The sequence below is a fragment of the Pantherophis guttatus genome, chromosome 1 (genome assembly GCF_059756535.1).
Source record: "Pantherophis guttatus breed Tessera chromosome 1, ASM5975653v1, whole genome shotgun sequence".
In the NCBI taxonomy this organism is placed as follows: Eukaryota; Metazoa; Chordata; class Lepidosauria; order Squamata; family Colubridae; genus Pantherophis; species Pantherophis guttatus.
The window spans coordinates 220103463-220130977 of NC_142063.1; the positions used below are offsets into that span (position 1 = coordinate 220103463).

The following is a 27515-nucleotide window of genomic DNA, read 5'->3' on the forward strand; positions in this document are numbered from 1 at the left end:
CATATTTTCAAAGCCATGTATATGCAAATACACATCTGTACCTGTTTACTTAAATGACATGGGAATATTAGGCTCTGCTGAAGAGGTAGGAGAGACACATGGTAAACAGCACAATAAACACGAACAAAGTGGAAAAAATAGATCATGGTGAATGATGGTAAATAAATATGGGAAAAAAATAAATTTTCAGTTTAGCATTTATGTTTTCCCTAATATCAAACTGACAAAAAACAGTGGAGAAAAAGATGGAAGCGAAGTATTATGAGGAAATAGTAGCTAAAAACTTCATAAGCTGCAGAGGTGGAACATTTTACTTTTTTTGAAGAGAGATCATGTCTTTCAATCAGTCTTCCCTCCTGGATAAGTCCCTGCAGTTTTCTTGGCAAGATTTTGGAACTGGCCTCCTTCTTCCTAGGACTGAATGACTGGCCCAAGGCTACCCAGCTTTTTTCTTTCATGCCTAAAGTAGGATTAAGCTCATACTCTCCCATTCTCTACAGCCTCAACTACATTTACACAAGTGTGGCTCTCTTAAGGTGGAGCAAATGATGGGTAAAATTAATATATTTTGAAGTTATGCGGATATAAATACCCAGGTCAGAATAAAAGGAAAGAAAAAGGCCACTTTTAGTTTGCTAGCTTGGTGCCCTACCTTCTAAAGCTTCTGAGTGCTAACGTTCAACGAGATACTTAATTACAGATCACTGTCTTGTTTAATTATCTTTTGTTCCCATGCAAGATAAAACTAATTCTAAGATTCCCTTGGACCTCACAGTCTGCAGAATATAGTCAAAGCTTAGAGTTTTTTAAAAAAAGGAAAGTAACGTCTTTCCTGGAAATATAGCTTACAATGAAGCAAGTAAATTGAGATAATGAAAGGAAATCAGGCTATATATAATGAGCACAACCATACTCCCCAAATGCTTACAAGAATGTTAAGCAAGAATCACACCAATAATTTCCAATGTGTGGGACGGCTATCTTGTATCTCTCAGTGACTGGCAAAACTTCATCCTAAACGTTGTAATGTGGAGGTCCTTTGGGTATTTCAGGCAATCAGGTTTTGGCAGCAGTTTGGCAGAATCACTTGCCTGGGTGTTGTTTTGCTGCAGGTTTGTGCTAAGTACACAAAGGCTGTAAAAACAGCACAAGAAAAGCAGAGGACGGTTTGGCCTGAGGAGGCAGATAGTGATAATAGGAAAACATGAGAAATAGATAGCATTCCAAGCTATCTCTGGGAAAAATCGATATATTACTCCCAACAAAAGACTTGTGTGTGCATTGGCCTTGCAATCAGCTTTGTGATGGAGCCAAAGGCACTTACAGAATTCAGACAAGACTATAAGGAGGCCGAGACCTCAGCTGTACTCAGTATGGGGTAAAATAACTTGGCTCCTGGTGTGAATAACAGCTTTCCATAGCTGATTTTGTGCTGATTAGTTAAGCAGTATGAAATCATGCTTCCGAGGCACAATTTAGAAAGAAAGGATAGAACAAAGGATATATTAGTGACGTTTTTACATAAAAACCACCAGTTGCTGCAAGTTGGACATAATCACAATAATAATAGGCTTATGAGCCTGATTCTTGAGATAGCTATTCTGGAAAGTTGAACACCGCTGCCTGCACATGTGTGCAAAAATGCAACTACTTGCTTCCTTGTAATCTCTTGGTAGGTTCCATAGAAGACACAAGCCGCTTAGAACACCCATACAAAGTACAGACTTCCTTAAATACAGTAAAAACAGTGACAGTCAAAGAGAATGAAAACCATAAAAGAAAATGCAAGGCAGTCACAACAGAAGTTAAAGATGATATGATACCATCAAGTAAACATTTTCCAAACTATCTTCATATTTAATAGCTTCTATAAGGAATGGGACTAGCCAGTGGTGAAATCCAATTTTTTTTACTACCGGTTCTGTGGGCATGGCTTGGTGGGCATTGTGTGACTTGGTGGGCATGGCTTGATGAATATGGCAGGGGAAGGATACTGCAAAATCTCCATTCCCACCCCTCTCCAGGGGAAGGATATTGCAAAATCTCCATTCCCACCCCACTCCAAGGGAAGCAAAATCCCCATTCCCACCCCACTCTGGAGCCAGCCAGAAGTGGTATTTGCCGGTTCTCCAAACTACTCAAAATTTCTGCTACCGGTTCTTCGAACTGCTCAAAAATTCTGCTACTTTCTGCAAGAAAGACTAAGATAGATCTATTTCGGACTTAGTCTCCTTAGTCTCCCAATGGGCAGCAGAGTGTTTGCTGGCTGCCAGAAAAAGAAAAAAAAGCCTAGAAACTAGTGGATTGTGATTTCACTGAACTAGGGCTGCATAAAAATCTTGGTTTACATAGGAAGAATGTAAGCTAAAGAGAAATACACATAAAGCCTACGAAAAGGAAAGAAAACACACACACACACACACACACACACACACATATATATAAAATTATTACTGTTTCATATCCACATATATATGCTTTCCAATATATATACATGGCTGTGGGAATTAGACTATAATGAAGGCTGAGCGCCAAATAATTGATGCTTTTGAATTGTGGTGTTGGAGAAGACTCCTGACAATTCCTTGGAATGCAAGGAGTTCAAATCAGTTAATCAACAGATTGGAAATCAACCCTTTCTTTGGAAGCATAGACACTGAAACTGAAGCTCAAATACTTTGACCACCTAATGAGAAGAGAGAATTCATTGGAAAAAGCCCTGATGTTGGGAAAGATTAAAGGCAAAAGGAGAAGGAGACAGCAGAGAATGAAGTGGTTAGATAATGTCACCAAATGCAATGAACATGAAACTCTGGAAGACAATGAAGGACAGGGGAGTCTGGTGTGCTATGCTCCATGGCGGTTGCAAAGACTTAGACATGATTTAGCAACTGAACAAGTAGGAAGTGAATGTGAATTTTTAAGACTGAGTTTGAAGTTGAACCTAGTTACCCGGCTCCCAATCCAACTCCCCCTCTTCTGATTGCTGAATCACATTGGTTCTTATTTTTTTGGTGAATTTCTGCACGCAAAGCAGGGATTCTGTCTCTGAGCTTGGTCTCTCCCTATTGCTCCTGAACTACAATTTGAGGAATTTTTCACATTATAATTCGGATGTTTGTCTCTTTGATGCCATAGTATTTCCAACCAGTAAAATACAAGGTGTTAAGGTGCAGCCTATAAAATACGGCTATAGTTCTAATTAAGCATATTTATTTATTAGATTTTTATCCTGCCTTTTTTACTCAACTCAAAGTGAAAAACATATCAAATACTCCCCCCTCCTCCTATTTTCCCCACTACAACAACTGTGTGAGGTGGGTTGGGCTGAGAGAGAGGGACTGGACCAAGATCACCCAGCTGGTCATGGCTAATTCTCTTGATATCATTCCTGGGTTCTTGCCTCCTCTCCCATCTTGGAATTAAACACTGAGTACAAATAGGAGAAGCGTTTAGCTTAGCTTATTGGTTAATGATTAGTCTAATGACTAATATCAAAATAAGATAAAGTGAATATGTATTGGAATGGAAAACAAAATATTGAATGAAATAATCAGCTCAAGTCACCCCCTTGGCACTTGACTTCAATCAGATCTAGCTAGAAAGCTCCCGGCTGTTGGAAATGCGGACAAAAGCAAGGTACCTTCTTTCATACATGGTGGTTATGTTTCGAAACAAAAAAACATTGGAAGAAAATTCACTGTTGGTTACAGGAAGTAACAGGCTTCCAGATTGAATAGACCCCAGAATTGTTTCTCCTAGGGATAACGAAAAGGAAATGTGACAAAAAAAACACCAACATATATCATTCTACACATAATAACTGTGGTTAGGCTGGCCTTTGCACAATGTTGGAGAAATACAAATATACCTTCTGAAGATTTGATAATTAAAAAAGTATTTGATTGCACTGAAATGGACAAATTGACATCTGAATTGAAAGGATTGATCGACTCGGAATACCACGCCATATGGGAGAAATGGTACAATTGGATCGAAAACAGAAAAATGGGGGGAAACCAGATAAAGTAGAAATTGTTTTAGTAAAAATGTATAGAGTATAGGTGAATTGTAGAGTTAAGATATGTAAATGGTCATAGTTGTGCACAAAAGGTAAATAAGAATTGTTTAACTGTTGAAAGTTAATAAAATATTTTTTTTAAAAAAAGAAAAAAAATATTGAATGAAATAATCAGCTCAAGTCACCCCCTCTAGCTAGATCAATCAGATCTAGCTAGAAAGCTACCAACTGAATGGTTTAGCTTGAAACATGTCTTTTCTTTCTTCTTGTCCAAGTGTCTATACCTTGGAGGCAGTTAGAAGGCCCAGGTATGGCCTCTACATTGTCAGAATTAAAGCTTCAGCTAACGGATCCAATTCAATCATATTCTGGAACAGCGGTCAACAACTGGTGCTCCGTGGACCACTGGTGGTCCGTGAGAAAATTTTGGTGGCCCGCAGAAAAATTATTTGCATTTTTTATACTGCACTAAATCAAACTATGGCCTCTGGGCCAGATACATGCAATGAACATTTGTGTTACTGCAGAGAGTCTCCCCCTTCGGGGTCTTTTTTTGTGGGTCGGACAGGGGCAGAAATTCTGACTCAGGGTCTGCTTCAGTCTCCTGGTGTGGGGCTTTGGGCGAAGGCTGGAGGGAAGTGCCACTGATGGTGAAGAGCCGGAGGGCCTCGTTCCAGTGGGACAGCATCATGGCCTGGAACTGGCTGACCATCTCAACCCATTGAGCCTCCAGGTGCCGATACCTGGCCTTGCACTGCTGCACGTCTTCCCTCTGCTTGGAAAGCCTATGCTTCTAGTCCTCAGTGAGGTGCTTCTGATGAGCCTCATTCTCGGTCAGATCCAATTTGAACTGCGCTCTTTTGCCAACTCTTTCTCGTGGTGGCTGCTTAGCTCCAACAACTGCTTCCTGTTGGGCCCTAAGAAGCCCGGGTGGGCAAGCAAGGAGTGGCTGGCAGGGGAGGGGCAAGTAGAGGTTGGTGAGGCACCATGAGAAAGAGTTGGCAAAAGAGCTCAAGAGAGCCTGCCCCCTCCAGGAGTCCCCACGCAGCCCATTTTGGATGCAGGTAAGTGCAGGACACTCATGGAGGCTCAGGGAGGGTGAAAAACAGGCATTCTGGAAGATCAGGAAGGCCAGAAACGGACCCATTTCCAGCCTCCAGGGGGCCTCCAGAGCCTGGGGAGGCCATTTTTGCCCTCCCGGAGTCTTGAGGAAAGCCTCTGGAGCCCAGGGAGGGCAAAAATGTCCCCCCCCCCCCCGCTGTGTGCAGGAGGTTAATTAGGCCACACCCACCATGGCCATGCCCACCCAGCAACCAGGCAGATAACCGCTTGCTAAAATTTTTGAACCCATCCCTGATTGTTGGGACCCTATCTGTCACACACTGCTTTTAGAAGCAATGTTCCTGTCCCTCTTTGTCGTGTAGGTTTCTAACTTCACTTCTCTTTTCATACTCTTCTTTTCTTTAATCCTTACTGAGTAATAGTTGATCTCCACCTGCCTTCAAATCTCTTCTGCTGCTGCCGGTTCTCACCATTAATATTTTGCTGTATACTTTCCCTTCCATCCTTGGCCTCCTCTTTTCTCCCTCCACTGAGGCAACCTGGCTGCATATATGAAGGCTATATATGTAAAAAGTAGCTCCCCGGTAACTACATACACAACAGTTGTTATAGATCCAGTTTATTTATTTGAAATGTTTTCTCAGTGCCCATGAGTCTGTAGAGGACAATGACTAAGATTCTTTTTATGTGGTAGAAATGCACATGTATGTACCTAGCCATAAGCATAAACATTATATTAAAATGACATCCTCTGCCATTGTTTCTATGATTTCCTCTCCTTTGTTTGAACTGACCTTAAGGAGCTGTGGTGGCACAGTTGTTAGAATGCAGCATTGCAAACTAACTCTGCCCACTGCCAGCAGTTTGATCCTGACTGGCTCAAGGTTGACTCAACTTTCCATCCTTCCGAGGCTGGTAAAATGAGAGCCTAAATTGTTGAGGGCAATATGCAAATAATGCTGACACTGTAAACTATTCAGAGTGCTGCAAAGTACTATGGAGCAGCATGTAAATCTAAATGCTATTGTTATTGCTATTTATTAAAGTGCTGTAAGGAAGGAAAGTTGTCACAATGCAAGAGACATGCCTGCACTGCAGTTCTCCCAATTCCAGAATTTTAAAACAATATGCCATTGCTTTTTGCTGTCCATGTGTTGCTAATTTTCTGTACTGTGGTTCCATTACTCATAAAGATGCATACCATAGTGTGTCCATTTCTCATTGGTGCATTATATATTTGTGCCTCGCATGGTTAAACTTTATATTTTTGCACATCAAAAGAGACATTGTTTCCTACAGAGTCTTTTAAAACTCCGATTATCCTGACACAGGTGGTCATTTATTACTTTGCACCTGACCTGTTTAGGGATTGAAAAGGAGCTTGTATTTGCCTGAACTGAGATGTCTTCCTATTCAGATACAGACCAATGCTGTTAAAATGCACTTATAATTAAAGCCTAACTATTTTTTTAATCCACATGGAAGAGAGTTTTGATTCAATGTTGAAAGTAGGATTTTGGATTTTCATATGGCCCCCATCATCTGCAAGAGTAGTCTAATTAGATCTACAGTACTTTTTGTGTGGTAAAACCCACTAGGTCAGGAGTGTCAAACTGACAGCCCGCGGGCCAGATGCATGACGCACAGGCCACACCCACCCCACCTCCGCAAATGGGAAAAAAGTCACGAAATGTCACATGACAGCAATGTGATGCAGTGAGTTTGACAGCTGTGCATTAGGGTTTTTTTTACCAAGTTTGCTTTAAATGTCTTCTAGTCAATTCACAACCTCACATGAATTTTTCAAAAGTAGATATAATAGATTCAAAGCCTGCCTTCTGGTCATTAGAAATCAGGGCCTCACCCAGCCAGCCCACATTTAATACAGTGAAGCCTGTGAAAATCCATTGTCTTAAACGCATCTATTTTTATCCTATAGACACCAAATCTAAAGCTTTCATTATTATGCCAAAGAGGTTGTTACTTTACCTGTTCTAAAAGAGATAATAACACTTTGAAGAGCATCCATTTTCTTTGATGACAGGAAAGAGATGATGCCTTATATTATTTAAAATGACACTCTTCGACTTTACATCTCTGTTGATTTAACAGCCAAACAAATCTTGCTGACCTTCAGCGAAAAGAGTTTCAGAGAGTTCTTCATCCCTCAATAAGTAGCGAAGCAACAAATCTACAGTAAGTGGGATGTATATGTAATAGATCAAATTGCATTTGTTAAGGAAGAGGTTTCTACAATCCTGCTTGAACTTGGTTCAGTTCTTTAATATTTAAGGAGTACCATTTATTATAGTCACATTTTCCCACTGAATCAAAAACACACGTTGCATCTATATTTACAAGTTACATTTAAAATTGCCTTTCCTTTTTCATTTCTTATTGAAACTGGAAAGACACAAAATGAAATGCAGTGGCAATTGTTTTTAATAAGGGAAAGCTTGAAAGCAATTTTATCAATGTCTCAGTGCCTGGGGACTGTGAAGATTGCAGTCTGTGGAAACTGGGAAGATCAGCTTGACTTCAGAAGTTGTAGATGCTTCATCACTGGAGATTTTTAAGAAGAGATTGGACAGCCACTTGTCTGAAATGGTATAGGGCAGGAGTGTCAAACTGGATTTCTTCGAGGGCCAGAAGAGCATTGTAGTTCTCCTCTGCAGGCTGGCAGGGGGAGGGGTAGATGGGACGGATGCCTCCTGCAGCACTCTGCTGGCCAAAATGAGGCACGTGGGGGGCATGTAGGACCCCCTGCCCCGTTTTTGGCCTGTATGGCCTCCTGCAGCACCACCTTGCTGGCCAAATTGGGATGCGAGGGGCTTCCCCCACACCTCTTTTGGTTGGCAGAGACACCACGGGCCAGTCTTTTGCTACTTCCAGGCTGGTCCCGCGAGCCAGATTTAATCACCCTGTGGGCCGTATCTGGCCTGTGGGCCTTGAGTTTCACACCCCTGGTATAGGATCTCCTGCTTGAGCAATGAGTTTGACTAGAAGACCTCCAAGGTCCCTTCCAGCTCTATTCTGATTGAAGATCTGGACAGGAAGGTATAGGCTTAAATTCAAGCTTGACAATGCAGAGTGGCTATGGGTTTACAGGTCTTCCAGTGTCAGGAATTTTTTATTTTTACTTCTGGATGGGGTTGTTCTTTCCCAGACAGAATTGATACCAATCTGGTGGCTTTTAGCATCATTTGTACTCTTACCTGGACTAGAATTTCCTTCTCACAATCATCTGAGCTGAGTCAATCTTGAGCCACTCAGAATCAAACTCTTGGAGTGAGCAATGAGCTAGCCTGCAATACTGCATTCTAACCACTGGGCTACCATGGTTTATTAGATTTTTATCTCACCTATTTTTTTTTTTTATAAATAACTTAAGATGGTGAACATGCATAATATTCCTTCCTTCTCCTATTTTCCCTACAATAACAACCCTGTGAGGTGGGTTGGGCTGAGAGAGAGTGATTGGTCCAACACCACTCAGCCAGCTTTCATGTCTAAGGTGGGACTACAACTCGTGGTCTCCTAATTCCTAAGCCAGCACTTTGACCACTAGACCAAACTGGCTGCAATTCAAGATGCTGCTCGTGACTTATAAAACCCTCCAAGGTATAGGATTCAGTTGCCTAAAGGATGATGATTCTCCTATTTTTTTTCTGCTTACCCTGGACATGCTCCAGGTCCCATTCTTGAAACAATGTCCTTTAATGGCTTTCCTTCAGAAGTTGTGGGTGCTCCATCACTGGAAGCTTTCAGAAAGGGACTGGACATCCGTTTGTCTGAAATGGTATAGGGCAGTGATGGCTAACTTTTTGCCATTGCGTGCCAGGAGAGGGGGGCGGGGGAGGGTCGCGCGCGCATGTGCCCACACCCATAATTCTATGCGCCCTGCCCTGTGCATGCATGCGTAACCCTCCTTCCCCCCCGGCTCCTGGCACGCAATGGCCTGGTAGGCCTGTTTTTCTTTCTTACCTGGCTCCTGATCCTCTCTATTTATCTGGGAAGGGCAAAAACAGCCTTTCCCACTCCCTCGGAGGCTCTCCAAAGGCCTGAAACGGCCCATTTCCCAACTGCCAGTGAGACAGGAAGTGACTTTTTTGCAGTCCCCAGCCTCCAGAGCCTCTCTAGGAATCTCTAGGAACCCCTCTAGGAGTCTCTGGAGGTTGGGCACAGCAAAAAGCATCACTTCCTGTCCCACCGGGAGTTGGGAAATGGGCCATTTCAGGCCTTTGGAGAGCCTCCGAGGGAGTGGGAAAGGTTGTTTTCACCCTTCCCAGATAAATAGAGAGGATCTGGAGCCAGGTAAGAAAGAAAAACGGGCCTTTCCCCCCACCCAAGGCCCTCCGGAGGCAGGAAACAGCCTGTTTCCCTACTTCTGGTGTGTCCAGAAGGCTGAAAATCAGCTGGCCGGTGGGCACATGTGCCCCAGAGCTGAGCTGGTGTGCCCACAATATGGCTATGCATGCCACCTGTGGCATGCATGCCATAGGTTCGCCATCACAGGTATAGGGTTTCCTACTCAAGCAAGGGGTTGGACTAGGTGACCTCCAAAAACCCTTCCAACTCTGTTATTCTATGTTCTAATGGGTCCCAAGAAGCATGCCTTCTTCGTCATGGTTGCTGTCCTCTAGAATACTATGCCCACAGTGGTTATGTTGCTCTGATCTTTTATGCAAGCCTAGAAGATCTGTCTCTTTCCCCAGACTGAGATGAAGAATGACTATTTCTAGTTGTCTTGTATCATCAGACCCTGTTCTTTGAGGGCTTGTATTAGTTTTATCAGGATATGTCATCTTATGGGGTATTTTAAATTGATCAGGTTCCTTTTTGTAAGCTGCCCAGAGTCAGTTGAATTGGGCAGTTCTATAAATTTGATCAGGGATGCGATGGCTCAGTGGCTAAGATGCTGAGCTTGTCGATTGAAAGGTTGGCAGTTCAGCGGTTCGAATCCCTAGTGCTGCATAACAGGGTGAGCTCCCATTACTTGTCCCAGCTTCTGCCAACCTAGCAGTTCAAAAGCATGTAAAAAATGCATGTAGAAAAATAGGGACTACCTTTGGTGGGAAGGTAACAGCGTTCCGTGTGCCTTTGGCATTTAGTCATGCCGGCCACATGACCACGGAGACGTCTTCGGACAGCGCTGGCTCTTTGGCTTTGAAATGGAGATGAGCACCGCCCCCTAGAGTCAGGAACGACTAGAACATATGTGAGAGGGGAACCTTTACCTTTACCTATAAATTTGATACAACAAACAAACAAATATAGTCTTTCTAACCCAATGCTTTAGAGACCCAGTTTACCGAAGAAATATTGTTTCTTTTGTAGTTCAGAAGAGTTTTCTGTGGCTCCTGAATTTATTCCAATCAACCAGCTTCAAAATATTCAATGCTCCCATAAATGTATTCTGAAAGGACTATAAATTGTTGTAAATTCTTAAATAGGATGTCGGTTTGCCAAGCAACATGTCTTCTAAAAGTTTGCTCATAGGTCATCCAATTAGGCGGTGCTTCTAATCTACTCCATTAGAGTCAAGAACTGAAAATATCAGCTTACATTTTTTTTTTTTAACTAATAGATTGCTACTCAGCCCTGGGGTATCATTTAGTCATTTTCAGTTTTATCCGAGGAAAAATAATCTGTTATGGATAAAAAAAAATGATTTGCTTAAAATTAATTGCACTGATTATTAATAATACAATTAAAAATGTAGAACTCGTGTAGAGAATGGAAATACCAAATAGCAGGGTTATGCAATGTTTTAGGAAAAAGTGCTTTTGAATTTGTGGGAGCACAAATATAGACACTCTTGGCAAATTTTTGAAGTAGCCATATCTTTGGCTGGGATCATGCATTTGCCATGTTGTCTTGGGAAAAGACAAATCTGCTTTAAAGAGTTCAACACCGGAGCTGTATTGACATTTTTATGCAATCTATTCTGAAGCACCAAAGCGTGTGGGAAAACTGTATCTTTAAGGCATATGCTGAACATGTATTTCTGCAAGCAAGGAGAAGAGGAAAGAAAGAATGTACTTGTATTGAGTGGGCAAACCCATGCAAGCAGGAGATCACTTTGGAAACCTGATGGATAAAGGGACAGAAGCTGTTTTGAATGATTTAGCTTCTCTTGATCCCCCAACTACTGGTCCTGAGGATGGTGCATAGGAACTGAAGAGGAAAAGACATCCCAATAACTGATGGGCTGTGGAGTTTAGAGACAGTGAGGTCCTTGGTGCTCTCTGAGCTTGGCTGTTTTCTTGCAGACCTTTCATTACCAAACTAGGTAACATCATCAGTGTTGGCATTCTCTTTTATCAGGACTTCAGAGAATCACTTGACTGTATGGCCAGCTGCATAGGGCAAAATATCTGAGCCCTGGTGGTGCAGTGGTTAGAGTACAGTACTGTAGGCTACTTCTGCTGACTCCTGGCTGATTGCAATTTGGCAGTTCAAATCCCACCAGACTCAAGGTTGACTCAGCCTTCCATCCTTCTGAGGTGGGTAAAATGAGGTCCTAAATTGTTGGGGGCAATATGCTGACTCTGTAAACGGCTTAGAGAGGCCTGTAAAATACTGTGAAGCGGTATATAAGTCTAAGTGCTACACTGTTTCCCCGAAAATAAGACCTCTCTGGATAATAAGCCCAATCAGGCATTTGAGTGCATGCACTAAAATAAGCCCTCCCCCATAAGCCCTCCCTGAAAATAAGACCTCCCTGAAAATATTTAACCTCATGCACAGCTGGTCTCTGCCATTTCCTCTCATTAGGGTTAGAGAGACAGAGCTGGAAATCAGATAAGATGGCAAGAGGAGCCCCGTCTTGCTCCATGCACCCCAAAATAATAAGACTGCCTTGAAAATAAGGCCAAGCACTTATTTCGGATTTCCAAAAATATAAGACAGGGTCTTATTTTCGGGAAAATATGGTATTGCTATTGCTAATTGTGTTTGCAGAAGCAAGAAGGAAAAAGTCCTTTAACTCTGGAGCAGCTAAGGATGATTTGAGGCTGCCCTCAGGTATACACTGGTGATGAGATGAGAAGTCATGATACAACTCCCCCCCCCAGTTGTTTCAGTGTGATTGTTTCAGTGTGATTGTGCTCCAATTGGATGCATTTGAGGAAAGTCCCAATGCTATGGCAGGGGACCCATTTTATTCAACCAAGGAGGAAAACCTTACCAAAATAAAACGTAAGCATGAAAACATGGTTCACACTAAGGCATTGTAAAAATTTAGTGTACAGGTTTACATCAGAATTACAGTTAAACCTATAGAAGTTAGGGCTATGTTTTTACTTCTATTTCCTCTATTGAAATAGAAGGAAAATTTAAAAAAAGAGGGGATTGAAATGATGCTACATAATTTAGCAGGCTGTTTCATCATCGAGAGCAGGCATGAGGCTTGGTGATAGAAGGGGAGAACTGGAATGGAAGTGCTAGATTATAGAGGAGAATTGGAACAGAGCTGCAACACAGCAATGAAGCATCTTGTTGGACAAAATGGATTTTTTATACCTCATACACTTTCCAGTCCAGCTCTTGAAAGCTTATAAAATGTATTAGTCTTAAAAGATGCTGTCACACTCTTTCTAATTATCATCTCATCTGGCATTCTCAAGGGATCCTGGGATTTTCTTGATTATGTGCTTGAAATTGACATATCCAACATTATATAACCTGTGAAAAAATTAACGTACAAAGATTTGCTGAATGCACGAGGAGAGCTAAAGCCAAAACAGGAGTTGAATTCCCAGGGACTACAATTGGATTGGAGGACCTATCTACAGATCCAATCAAAATATAAAAAAGACAGAGATAGGAAAGGTATAAATGTTGACTTGAAGGATTTAGACAAAATCTTGATGGGCCAGGAAAAAGGCATGATTTCTAAAAGCTATAAACTGTTGATGAGGTTAGAGATTGGCGACGAGATAATAAAGGATACAATGATTGTCTGGGGGAAAAAAAATTGGTTACTCAATTCATCTGGAAAAATGGCAAGAGATTTGGTGGGGGAATATGAAGCTAATAGTTTCTACGGCATATAAAGAAAATATTTACAAGATGCTATATAGATGGCATCTCTCCCCCGATAGATTGGCCAAAATGTTTACTGGACAGTCCGCTGAATGCTGGAAGTGTGGGTTTGAGCGTGGCACTTACTATCATCAATGGTGGACGTGCCCAGAAGTAGTAAAATTTTGGGGAAAAATAAAAATGTGGCTTAACGAGATCTTAAACCAAGAGATTGAATGGCGACCAGAGACATGTTTGCTTGGCTCCAAACCGGAAAATATTTAAAAAGATTCATGGTACCTTGCATTACATATTATCACACCAGCGAGATTAACATATGCTCAATTCTGGAAAGATAAAAATATCCTATCAGAAGAAGCAATTATAAAGAAGATTTTGGATTGTGCGGAAACAGATAAATTGACTAAAAAACTGAAAGATAGAGACCAAACACAAACATGTTTATCTTGAGAAAAAACTATATATTTGGCTATCAAAGAGAAAACTATAACCCAAACCAGATTAGGAGTTGTATTTATTGAAAAATTTATATTATACAAGTAAAGTGAGGCCGGATAGACCTAATTGATTTACAAATGTAAATTAGGTTGTTCTGCCTCCCCCAGAATGTAACATAGATATATTGTACCGAATATTAAGTTATTAAGATACTACTTATAGGCATGTATGTTATTTGTTTTGTTGTTCTGTTTGTCATTTATCTGGTGTGTTGTCTTCTTTTTTAATGATAAATGTAAATAAAGATTTTTTTTTTTTTTTAAAAAAAAGAAATTTCCCTTCACTGGAAAATTTCTCAAAAATCCTTTTCAGACTCGAGCTTCATTTCTCTTCACAACAGAGGTCATACCTTTCTGGCGATGGCGAAGGATATCTTGATTGTGTTGGAATAGATCTTTCCTGGCAGAATTCTTCTCGATGAAGCCCATCTTAGCATTGCTTTTGATTAATAGGCATTCTCCCATTTGACTGATATGACTAATGTCTACTTAGTAGCAGAACTGAAGTTCAGTTCTTCCTTTCTCAGTACGCCCGAGTTTCCGTATACTTTTTTTTTTGGAAGTACTATCCCCCACACCCCCTTGAATCTGAGATTCTCAATATAAACATGCAGTTTAGTCTACTGGTGAAGGCACCAGGCTAGAAAGCAGGAAACTGTGATTTCTAGTACCACCTTAGACATGAAAGTCAGCTGGGTGAACCTGGGCCTGTTAACTCTGACTCAACCCAACCCACCACACAGGCTTTTTGTTGTGGGAAAAATAATAGAAAGGTGTGTTGAATATGTTTGCCACCATGGGTTATTTGTAAAAATAATAGCATAGCGATATAAATAAAAAATAAAATTGGGGATTTCTGGGTTTCACTTTTCAAATGGCAACAATTGCTCAAAATCTACTAGCTCAATATCAATAGAATATATATATCAATAGAACTGGAAAGAATTTGGTTTTGGCTTTTTTTCCTTCATGAGCAATATCCCTTCATAAGAGAGCCATTAAATTTTGCAATAAAAATTATATATCTATCCTTCATACAATAAAAATGCAAAACACAGGCAAACCACAGTTCACTTCTTCTTCTTTCTTTTTTTTTTAGTGATCAGGCCCGATTTTCATTTACTAAATATATCAAATCATTGTGTATGTAACATAGGAATGTTTTCTTACCGTTTGAATGGGCATGGCATGCAGTTCATTTATACTTTTAAAATATGCTGTGCCCCATTTTTTATATTGTTGAGGATATTTATACAAAGGAAATTGAAGGACATGTACAACCATCTTTTCTGGGAATGGTTCAATCAATGATGCAATGCAATGAGGAAAGTTGAGAAAAATATATAGTTAAGCTCTTTTTATTCACTGTATATAACAGAGGTAGATGACTATGACAACTTTATGACCTGTGCACTTCAACTCCCAGAATTCCTGAGTCTTGGCTGGTCCAGGAATTCTGGGAATTGAAGTCCACAGGTCATAAAGTTTCTGTAGTTGCCCACCCTTGTTATACAGTCAAATCAGCTTCTTAACTCCGTTGTCTGCTTTTTTCCCTCTTCCAGTGTATGAAAGAACATAGAGTTAGGCAGTAAAGTGCAGATGGGACCAATACAATTCTAATTACATGGATGGTCAGCTTTTGAACAGATTATAAATAATTGCCTAATACCTGATTTCTGCCGGTGCAGCTACTGCTGCAGTGGTAATGATGGAAGGTGTCTGTTATATCTAATTCTCAGTTTTTTGCATTCACCAATATCAGGTTTCATGAACAACTTGACCTATGGGATAATCCAAGTTTTTCCAGGCCTTAAACCTGACAGCATAAGGACCACCTGGATATCTAAGGAGAAGCTGTTCCATGTGGCAAGTCCTGCAACTAAGAAGGAATATAATTGAAAAATAATAATTATTAACATAGAGGTGGGTAGAAACTGTAAAGCAGAGATGTCAAACTCGTGACCCATGGGCTGAATGCATCACGTGCTGGCCCTACTCCGCCCAGTTTAGCAAAGGGGAAAAAAGTCCCAATACGTCACGAGATGCTGCCGTGACAATGCGAGTTGGACACCCCTGCTGTAAAGTGTTATGGCCAGCCTAAACTGAACTGATCATTCCCTCTAGATCCAGGTTTGTCTGAAGATTATCAACAGGAAGACATTAGCAGATCAATATATTGTTCCTTGGTTTGGTTTTAGGAAGCATTGGGTTTGATGTGCTTACAGTCTAAAATGTGCAAGTATTGCTAGTCCATTTTCAGACAAAAATGAACCCAATATATATCTTTATGTCAAAGGCAGCATGTTCCACCTGATTTTATATTTCGTGTGGTGAGGAAGGGAGCAGGAATTTATGGATGAATAGAAATCCAGTTTGTTTTAACTGTTTTAACTTGTAATAGAGAGGCATTCTATTTCTGTCATTTTATTGTTTTCTATCTAGTTGTTTAGGATTTTCAACAATATGATGGGCAGCTATAAACAATTCTTTGCATTGTATTCATTCTTTTAATGTTAAGCAATGCATCATAAGCTTTCTTATAATGATTCCCTCGGTGATATTTATTCATTTATTAATCAGATTTATATAGCTCACCTAAACATACTCTGGGCTGTGTAATCAGATTCCTCCTCTAAAATAACCCCAACATTGCAAATTTAAAATATACAGTGTCAACAAAATCTCTAACCATACCAAGTCAACAACAACAACAACAAAATCCAAAAAGCAACATATCCACAACTGCCAGGGCTCACCTATCATATAGACTGTCACGGAGCAGATTTGGGGTGGGTGGGTGGGAGACTATATTGTAAAATATTTCCTAAAGACTAATAGTTCTCAGGCACAGTTCCTCAAAGATACATTTTCATAGATAAATGTTTGTTGGTAAATTATTTCATATAATTAGCAATTTCCAAGCAGATGCTTTATGAGTGGGGAAAAAAAAGATGCTAGGAGATTCCATTCAATGCTGTCATCCACACAGAATCTATTTTGGATCAGATATGAATCCGCCCCTATAGATATCCCTTGATCATGATGGTAAGCTTTTTCACCAGGGTTGCTATGACAGCAATCATGGAATCAAGGCAAAAGAGAGACAGTCTCGGTAAGTGATAACTCCAAGTCTTGATATACTGAATTCAAATTGATGGGAAAAAAGAGCCAAGAGTTTGATCTAGTGCTTAAGGCACTAGGCAAGAAAGCAGATTTTGAGTCCAAGTTCTGCCTTAACCATGAGTGACTTTGGGCCAAGTTTCTCTCTCTCTCTCTCTCTTTCCCTCCCTCTCTCCTCTCTCCTCTCTCCTTTCTCTTGTCTCTTTCTCTCTCTCTCCCCTCCCTCCCTCCCCCCTCCCCCAGGGTTGTTAATGTGAGTAAAATAGGAAGTGGAAGGTCCATTGGGTATGGTCGCTGCCTTCAATGATTTATAAAAATAATGAAGGCGGCAGGATACAAACAAACAAATACTAATCTTAGTCACAGTTTCATTAGTTACAAGTTCTCAAGAGAGTTGGTAGGGCAAAGACAGGATTCAGGCTCATGTTTAAGCCCTCACTCTGTTGAATCCAGTGAACATCTCCATGTCCAGTCATCCATTTCTTCTTGATTGTGAGTTCTTGCTTCTTTCAGGACATGGCAAATGCTTCCTACAATGTTGCATGTCAACATTTTTCAGCAGAACATAACGTCAGCTTGCCAGAGTCTATACTGTATTATTATTAAAATCAATACTGGTTTTCTCTGTGCTTCTCAACTGAATATTTAGATAGATTCCAAAGAACCAGCGGAATAGAACAGTTTGACAGTGTCAAAGATACACCAGCAAGTGAGTTTTCAAGGTACCTTGCTTTACTACCTGCATAGACATGCAATTTTTTTTCCAAGACTCAAAATATTCCATTGATCAGTAGATGGCAAACTTGCTGCATATAACTTTCCTTTCTTATTTTTATCCACCGAACATTTTCAGTACAAGCATTATTCTGTATTATAATTTAAGATACCTTTAAATTCATTGCATTTAGTTTATCATGGCAATGATTTGTTTACTATGTAACAGATATATGCTGCGGTTTTTAACACACTATGGAAAGAAATATTACTAAATGTGTGAACTTCCCCGAGCTATTTTAAATTATTAGCTGCTTTGTTTCTGGAGGTTTGTTTTTATTGGGAATATACTTGTTTTATTAGTGCAATCTCCTCTGTAACAGTTTGCAGACCCACTCTGCTTCTGCAACTTGTTCCATAATTACTAATAGCATTGCAAAAGAAATATGAAGCTAATCCTTAGGATCTTCTAAAATTTTGGATTTATAATGGCTCTTCAATTATTATTTTTTGACAAATTTGCATGTAGCCCATTAGAAGAACATTTATGGGTGCAAATTCAGCTGAGAAAGGAAAAACACATAGGTAGAAGTTAGTAAGTACAAGCCAGATTCTGTTTATGGAACCAGAATTCATTTTTTAAAAAAAATAATGAGTGATCATTAAAAAGGGAAGGTGAATTACTTTACAAATGAGCTAACGTTAATCTTTCTTGAGGAAAAAAAATAGGATAAATATATTATCCTTAGTATGCATTTGTTTTTTAAAATGAGCATTTTGTGTATCTTATTGATAGAAAATAAACAAGATGTGTTATCAGGTTAAAAAAAATCCACACTTTCCCTTGCCTTTAAATGCATTAAATAGACTTAAAACACTTGTCATGGAGGGAAGTTGCCTTTTTAGTTACACCTTCATAAACAATTACCTCTGTAATTACAAAGTATATTATCTTTCCAATACACTTCTCTGAAATCAATAGGGAGATCATAAGAAACTATATTTTATATGCAGAAGAAAGACTAGAGGAAAAATAAGGCTGAAGGATTCCATGCAAAATGTAAAGTGTTTTTATTTATTTATTACTTTTTTACACTGCCCAACAGCCAGCGATTCTGGCTGGTTCACAGATAAAAAGACAGAGAACAGGCAGAAACTGGAAGAAAAACCCATGTTATTCAGATAAAAGTTTTAATCACCCTTGCCAAAAACCCAGGGGAAGAGCTGAGTCTTCAAGGCTTTCCAAAACACCAGCAGAGTAAGAGCTCTCTGGATTTTTGTGGGTAGCCTCCTTCCAGAGGGCAGGTGCTGCTTTTGAGAAGGTCTTCTGGGATCTAAATCTAGGCTTGGTTTAAATCCTCTCAGACTGAGGGGAACTGAGTCGTTTAATTTCCTTTTAGAATAGAATAGAATAGAATAGAATAGAATAGAATAGAATAGAATAGAATAGAATAGAATAGAATAGAATAACAGAGTTGGAAGGGACCTTGGAGGTCTTCTAGTCCAACCCCCTGCCCAGGCAGGAAATCCTATACCACTTCAGACAAATGGTTATCCAACATCTTCTTAAAAATTTCCAGTGTTGGGGCATTCACAACTTCTGCAGGCAAGTTGTTCCACTTATTAATTGTTCTAACTGTCAGGAAATTTCTCCTTAGTTCTAAATTGCTTCTCTCCTTGATTAGTTTCCACCCATTGCTTCTTGTCCTGCCCTCAGGTGCTTTGGAGAATAGCTTGACTCCCTCTTCTTTGTGGCAGCCCCTGAGATATTGGAACACTGCTATCATGTCTCCCTGAGTCCTTCTCTTCATTAAACTAGACATACCCAGATCCTGCAACTGTTCTTCATATGTTTTAGCCTTGAGTCCCCTAATCATCTTTGTTGCTTTTTTCTGCACTCTTTCTAGAGTCTCAACATCTTTTTTACATCGTGGCAACCAAAACTGGATGCAGTATTCCAAGTCTGGCCTTACCAAGGCATTTTAAAGTGATATTAACATTTCACGTGATCTTGATTCTATCCCTCTGTTTATGCAGCACAGAACTGTGTTGGCTTTTTTGGCAGCTGCTGCACACTGCTAGCTCCTATCTAAATGGTTGTCCACTAGGATTCCAAGATCCCTCTCACAGTTACTACTACTGAGCAAGGTACCACATATACGGTACCTGTGCATTTTGTTTTTCTTCCCTAAATGTAGAACCTTGCTTTTTTCACTGTTGAATTTCATTTTGTTAGATAGCGCCCAATGTTCAAGTCTGTCAAGATCCTTCTGTATCTTGAGCCTATCTTCTGGAGTGTTGGCTATTCCTGCCAGCTTGGTGTCATCTGCAAATTTGATGAGTTCCCCATCTTTCCCCTCATCCAAGTCATTGATGAAGATGTTGAAGAGCACTGGGCCTAAACAGAGCCCTGGGGTACTCCACTGCATACTTCCCTCCATGTAGATGCAGTTCCATTGAGGACTACACGTTGAGTGCGGTTGGTCAGCCAGTTACGAATCCATCTGGTGGTAATGTTGTCTAACCCATATTTTTCTACTTTATCTAATAGTAGGTTATGGTCTACTTTATCAAAAGCTTTACTGAAGTCCAAGTAAATTATATCGACAGCATTCCTTTGGTCCACTAATTTTGTCACTTTGTCAAAGAATGCAATAAGATTAGTCTGGCATGATCTGTTTTTGACAAACCCATGTTGGTTTTTGGTTATTACTTGGTTTGCTTCTAGGTGTTCGCTGATTCATTGTTTGATTATCTTTTCCAGAATCTTCCCTGGTATTGAGGTCAGGCTGATAGGTCTGTAGTTTCCTGGATCTATTTTTTTTTCTTTTTTGAAGATGGGAACTACATCAGCTCTTTTGCTATCAATGTATTGATATGTACAATTTGACAGGCTCTTACATGAGTAACTAGTAGCCCCATGGAGCATTGCCACCCAACTTGGTAGCCCTAATTGTTACAAAGGCAGAAACACAATATTAGAAAGAAAGCAGAAGACCTCTAATTGATCTTTTTTTTTAAAATTTGATTTATATGCCGCCCTTCTCCAGAGACTCAGGGTAACTTACAATGCGCTAAGCAATAGCCTTCATCCTTTTGCATATTTATACAAAGTCAGCTTATTGCCCCCACAAACTGGGTCCTCGATTTACCTACCTTAGAAAGGATGGAAGGCTGAGTCAACCTTGAGCCTGGGGAGATTCGAACTAGCAGTAATTGCAGGCAGCTGAATGATAATAACAGGCTATTAGTCTGCTGCGCCACCAGGCTCTTTTGCATATTTAATGGCATTTTCCTGGCCACCTTTATGCAATTGCATCTGGTATCTGCAAAGCCATCCCAAGACAATATAATGGGTCACACTGTGCAAACAAACATCCCTTTTCCACCAATGTTACAACATGATTTCCAGAAGGATGGGATTGCTCGTTGTTGCAAGTGTAGTAAGTTTTACATGTTTTGGCATGGCATGAATGTGGCCTATTCTCCAGTAGAGTTATAATGGGGGGTGGGGGGAGCCCTCATGATTATGATACTGAATATACTTTAAGAAGATCTACTTGTAGGACTTCCGTTCCTGAACGAACTACCTTAACGTTTTCGCTTCTGTCTTTAGCTTGATGTAGTATTTTCTGTTCACTAATTCACTAAGTAGGACTTTTTCACTCTTGGGAATAATTCCCACCGCATAGCCATAGCTGCAAGGAAGCCGTACATACATATTTATTATGTTTTAAAAGACAACATACTGTCATCTACCAAGCTTTAGCTTGATCTGAGGAACAAATCCTTTCCCGATTACAATGTCATTCATTTAAACTTTAAAGCTTTAATCCTATGCATGTGAGCATGGAGTTAGGCCTGAGGAATCGTTCTTTTGTGGCTATAGAGTTAATTTACTGAAATCCACTCCACATTCCCCACAATGTGTCCTAAATGCTTAAGACTTTTCTGTTTTATTGAGGGAATGTTTTTTTTTTTTTTTTTTGGCAGCTTGATACTGGGACCATGAGGTTAGGGAAACTGATTTGGACCAGGTCAGATGATTAGGCCATCTGGCCCACTTCGACAAAAAAGCAGTTGCTTGCCAAGTTAGATTTGAATTTGGAACTTTATGAGCACAGAGTATGAATTTTTGCCATTACATTTTGTTTTGTTTTGTTTTGTTTTGTTTTGTTTTGTTTTGTTTTGTTTTGTTTTGTTTTGTTTTGTTTTGTTTTGTTTTGTTTCGTTTCGTTTCGTTTCGTTTCGTTTCTTTTGAATTAGTTTCATCCTTCGAAAATAGTAGAATGTATAATACCATCTCTTAAGTTTGGGAAGACATGGCCACAGCTGTCTTGGAAGGGTTTTTGAAGAGATTTAAGGGATGTATAAGGCAAGAGCTAACCATTCCATACTGGTGTTTACTTATTTATTTTTATGTATTTATCATATTTAAAGACTGCCCATCTCTTTCACAGAGATATCTGGAATATTGTCCCAGATAGCTACACAAAACTGAGTGGATTTTTTTTTGCTTTTCTTTAAAATTTGCAACTCCAGTAAATGCTGATCTTCTTTATTGAAATCACATCTGGGAGACAAACCAGAGAGAATCAAAACGTGTATCTAAAAGCTAAAAATATAGGCATCATTCTTACCATGTTTCCCTGAAAATAAGACCCTGTCTTATATTTTTTTTGAACCCCGAAATAAATGCTTGGCCTTATTTTTGGGGAGATCTTATTATGTTGGGGCACGTGGAGCAAGACAGGGCTCCTCTTGCCATCTTACCCGATTTCCAGCTCTGTCTCCCTAACCCTAACCAGAGGAAATGATGGGGACCAGCTGCACAAGTGTTTAAATATTTTCAGGGAGGCTTATTTTCAAGGGAAGGCTTATTTTCAGAGAGGTTTTATTTTCAGGAGAGGGCTTATTTTCCGGGGAGGTCTTATTTTCGGGGAAACACGGTAGATTTTGAAATCATCTTTTTGGGGAGGAAATAATCTGACTGTAACAATAACTCTCAGGATTGCATTGTGTTGAATATCTTATCAACAAGATGGAAAAGCACACTTTATCTGCATCTTCGTTGACAAAATTAATCAGTCTTTTTCTTACTGGTACCTAAATTGGACACATTGCTAGGAGACGGCCCTATTTGCATTCATTTTGCATAAGCCCTCATTGTTTAGAGGGTTATACATAACAGTGACATAAAGGCCCATGAGAAAATAATTGAAAAGGTCACAAGCCTATTTTTCTCTTTCTATGACTACTTTCCATTAGGCAATTTTCCTGTGGCAGGATGATTGTGCAGCTGTGTGACAGCGGCTGTAGCACAATGAACTGACAGCTTGGCTTTCTGTCAAGGAAAATGGTGTCTACCTATCTCTCTGTTTTGAAATTATCATTTTAGAACTCACCAGAAATAATCCTCAAAAGATTTTTTTTTTTAAATGATGAGTGAGAAATAGAGAATCAGAGACCCATTTCAAAGTTTCCCAGCTAATTCTAAGGGGTCCAGCACTTGCCCTGTCCCCACACATGCATGCTCCCCCACACATGTGTGTGCTGCTCCCACACATGTGCTCCCCCAGGCATGCGTGGCAGAGACCCAAAGACCAGCTGGCCGGCAGGAGACATGCATGCATGCACAGCAGAACTGAACTGGGGCGATGGCTCACATGCTATCAAAGAGGGTGCTGCGTGCCACTTCTGGCACACGTGCCATAGGTTCACCATCATAAGTATAGGGTTTCCTGCCTGAGCAGGGGGTATGACTAGAAGACCTCCAGGATCCCTTTCTACTCTGTTATTCTGTTATTACAATGAAAGGACACTTCCATGCATCTCTTAACCCAGGATCACTTCTTTATAGTTGTTTTCAAGAAAGTACATGGTGAAAGCAAGAAGGCTCTTTGTCTTCCATTCCATTATTACTCTATGAATTAAACAAATGGTTATTAAGTTCTAATAAGTTTGCATGGAGTGAACATCAAGGTTTTAAGAAGGCCTCTTAAAAGCCTATCTGTGACTAATGGTTGATTTGGGTTCTACATCTTAAATTGGCCCTCTAGTGTGTTGTTAGCATGTTTTCTGCTTTGTGTACTCTCACACTTTTTCTTCCTTGAAGGTTAATTGTATGGTAGAACCTCAATGTATGTTAGACTTTAATAGCCGAACAAGTGTTTTACTACCTACTCTGTATTTCTGAAACACTTGAGTTGACAAACAAGAAGTTAATATCACATCCTTCTGATGTTGGTGAGAACAAGCCAATTCCAAAACACTTCCTATCAAGGGCTGAGAGAAAGTGAGAGCCGACTTCTGTGCCTAAGGAAGAGCTGGAACAGTGAGACACTTAAATGAATTCACAACTCACACTGCTAATAATGTGGTTTGCTTGGGTTATTGAGTTGTGTGAATGTAGGAACTGTTTATAAACTCTAGTTTATGGCTTCATGTGGTATAGCATACCAACAATTATACTTAGTTGTCTATAAACCAGATGAGTGACATTTTCTCCTCGGTATATTCATTTTCAACAGAATAAGAACATGTTGGAGGAGCATTTCTCACCTAAGTAAAACAGTGTTTCATTTCAGTCTTTACAATCTCATTATTTCCAACATGTAGGTTTGATTGTACGAAGCTGAGTACAGATTGATCTAAAATGTCACAGTATCCTTATCACTGAAGAATGGAAGGCTGCAACTTCACTTCATGTCTAAGATCAAATGATCCTGCTGTGAAGATTTTTGCCACTTAGAAAGACATGAACAATACACAGTGATTGATTATCATCTGAGTTTAGCAAGTTCCAAATGGATGGTTCAACTATGATATTCACATTTTACTGCTTTAAGTAATGTGTGCATCATACCTGGTTGTGCTTTTTGTGTTGTTTTTGCTACCATAAATTGAAAGCATATATAAAGACATTATAGCACAGATAATGTCATAGATAAAAGGAAAACCAAGGGTTTTTTTTTTTCTTTTCAAATTACAAGATAAACTGCAGAATTGCGTATCAATGGGAGTTGGCCAGTGGTGAAATCCAAATTTTTTTACTACCGGTTCTGTGGGCTTGGTGGGTGTGGCTTGATGGGCATGGCACGGGAAGGATACTGTAAAATCTCCATTCCCACTCCACTCCTGGGGGAAGGATATTGCAAAATCTCCATTCCCACCCCACTCTGGGGCCAGCCAGAGGTGGTATTTGCCGGTTCTCCAAACTATTCAAAATTTCCACTACTGGTTCTCCTGTCAGAACCTGCTGGATTTCACTCCTGGAGTTGGCCACTCATTCCCCGGTTTGTCTTCCTGCTGCCTGTATATGCATGAAATGATGACATAGGAGATAAAATTCTCCTATGTTTATTGCTACCAGCTCACACCCAACTTTGCAGCAATTCTGAAACCATAATGCTGAAATATATGCCTTTTATGTATCTGAGCCCTTCTACAAAAACTAAAATAAAGTCTAGGGGGAAGAGCAAGAAGAATAGAACAAATCTATATACTCTCTGTTTTATTTTTTGGGTTATACACCAAAATGAAAGGGTACTCACACATGTCTGCTAACAAAAGCCTTCTGTTGAAGGAATTATTTTTTCCCAATGAAAAAGGATGTTCTCTCTCTTGTCTTGCAGTGGTACATATTTGCAACCTATTAAAAGGGAATATACAGATGCAAATTGTATTCTTCCCAGTTGGCAGGATAACATGAATAAGGCAGTATCAGTTCAGCACTCAATTAATGTCATCATTTATAACCAATTGGAAATAGACAGTGCTAATGAGATATTAAACTCTGAATCAACAATAAATTGCCTAATTATAGCTGAAAATGAAATAGTCTGTCAAAACTAAAAAGTCAAAACCTGTAAATAAGCAGTAAATAGAAGACCATGGTTTTGAAATGGGAAGAAAAAAGGATGGCAACTGAAGTATGAAGCTGTCTGGAAGGAAATATTTTCTAACTAGACCAGTAAACATTAGTTCAAACCGCAGAGTAAGAGGTCAAGCTTTGTTTTAAGTGTTTTAACAAGAAAACAAAAATCAAGCTGGAAATACATGCTGGGTTTTTAAAAATCCATTCCCAACTTCAGATTCCCATCATAAATATATTGACTTGATGTATCATTGAGAAGGGTGAATATGAATTGGGAAAAGATGATTGGCTGTGATAAATGCATGGGGTCAGCACTGCTGATTTGGCATCTTGTTAAGATAGCATTGTACCACAATGACTTGGCATTCACTCACCAATTAAGTATGTGAAGGATCAGGATCACAATCAGTTGCATATCATGAAATAACACAACAATGCTGCACTTTAGCACCAGCTTGGATAATTATATCTAGATAATTGTGCATTTTGAAAGCATGCAAATGCAAGTAGATTAAGCCCCCAATCTTTTGGACACCAGGGACCAATTCTGTGGACAGAAGTGTTTCCACGGACTGGAGGGTGTGTGGTTTCATATGCTGCCTGTATCCCACAAATAGGGCTTCGCTTGTTTATGCAGCTGGTTTCTGGCAAGCCACAGACTGGTGCTGGTCCCCTGGGACCCCTAGATTAATAGGTACTACTTCAGGGGGAAGGTTAACAGGATTCTGTGCACCTTTGGCATATAGCTATGCTGGACACACGACCATGGAAATTGTTTTTGGACAATGCTGGCTGCTTCAGCCACGAAATGGAGATGAGCACAGTGTATTTGAGTTGGACACAACTGACAGGGAAACCTTTACCTTTTAATTGTGGGATTAATGAACAATGACAGCATGGGTGTCAGCAGGCATGATCAGGAGAACTCTAAGATGGACAGAAGAGAGATACATCATGGATGGCTTTCAGAAAGAAGCAATTGATATATCCATAGTGCTGGCACCTGTATTCCCACCTCAAATGCACTGGAGTGTTTATTTAGAAATGATGTATACCAAAAATGGCTATTTAGGGAATTTGAATACAAAAAAAAAAAAAAAGAAAAAAGATATTGTAGTGGGGGCTTGTATAAAAATATATATCATCATCATCTTCTTTTAACAACCCCCAAATCCCTTGCGGGGTCGAGTCTGGACAAGTGAATGGAGCTAGAAGAGTGTTTTAATGGCTTGATGCCCTTCCTGTCATCAATGCAGAGTCTTGTTCAGCAGATATATTCTCAGTGTGCCCAGAGAGAGAAACAGTGCTCAGAGTGAGTTCGATCTACCACAGCCTCCTGATTGTGAGGCGAGAGCTCCGCCTCTAGGCCGCCGCACCATTCATTGTATAACATATACTGTATATATTACAAAAGTTGGGTATTGAAGACAGTGGACTTGCATATATATTGTGTTGATTATAATGATCACAACGCCCAGTGCTGAATTTATTAGGGAGGGTTGCATAGGTGGATTTGCCTGCTTTGAAAAATAATTCGTCAAAATTTGACAGAAAATGGACCTGCCTGTCTGTCTATCTGATATACTCATAGGGTTGTCTTATGCATACTAATGCATGCTGGGCCAACTATCCTGCTAACTAAAGATGGGCTTGGTTTCTCTTGTATGTTGCTATAAAACAAAGACCTGATCGTTGTCATGTAGCTTGTTGCTGGCAGTGCTGCAAGCAGAGAGATTGCTCTCCAAAACATCCATTCATATTACCTGCCCCCTCAAGTGACTTGTGCCAGTGTTGAAAAGGCCATGGTCTTAAGTGCCGCCAATGACATCTAGTGAAGGTTACAGTAATAACTCTACATCTTCCAATTATGCCATCTACGATGCAGTGCCTATATATCTCTTTAAAAAGACAGGTTTGCAGGAGCCCTAGAATAATAGCCACAAATACCCCAGTTAAAGTCCCATATTCATGAATGTGACCAACTGATATAATGTTGCTCTCTATAATCTGTTTTATATTTCTAATTAAACTGCTTTTTTTTTTTTTTTACTCTTTGCCAGTCAAAAATTCCCAGCCCATTGCTGCAGAGTTTCCTCCAATGAGAATATTGCTATGGCAATAGTGTTTGTTTATTTAACTTGAGACATGGAGGTTACTAGCTCAAATGTTCCACCATTGG

At 39.9% G+C, this 27515-nt stretch overlaps 1 long non-coding RNA gene across 1 annotated transcript; it reads right to left on the reverse strand.

The window, feature by feature from the left end:
- Window positions 1-23295: 23295 nt before the first annotated feature.
- LOC117676947 (uncharacterized) lies at window positions 23296-25088 on the reverse strand. Its single transcript, XR_004594578.1, has 2 exons — window positions 25014-25088; window positions 23296-23383 (listed from the first exon to the last, which is right to left on the reverse strand). It is a non-coding gene; the product is annotated as an uncharacterized LOC117676947 (long non-coding RNA).
- Window positions 25089-27515: the final 2427 nt, after the last annotated feature.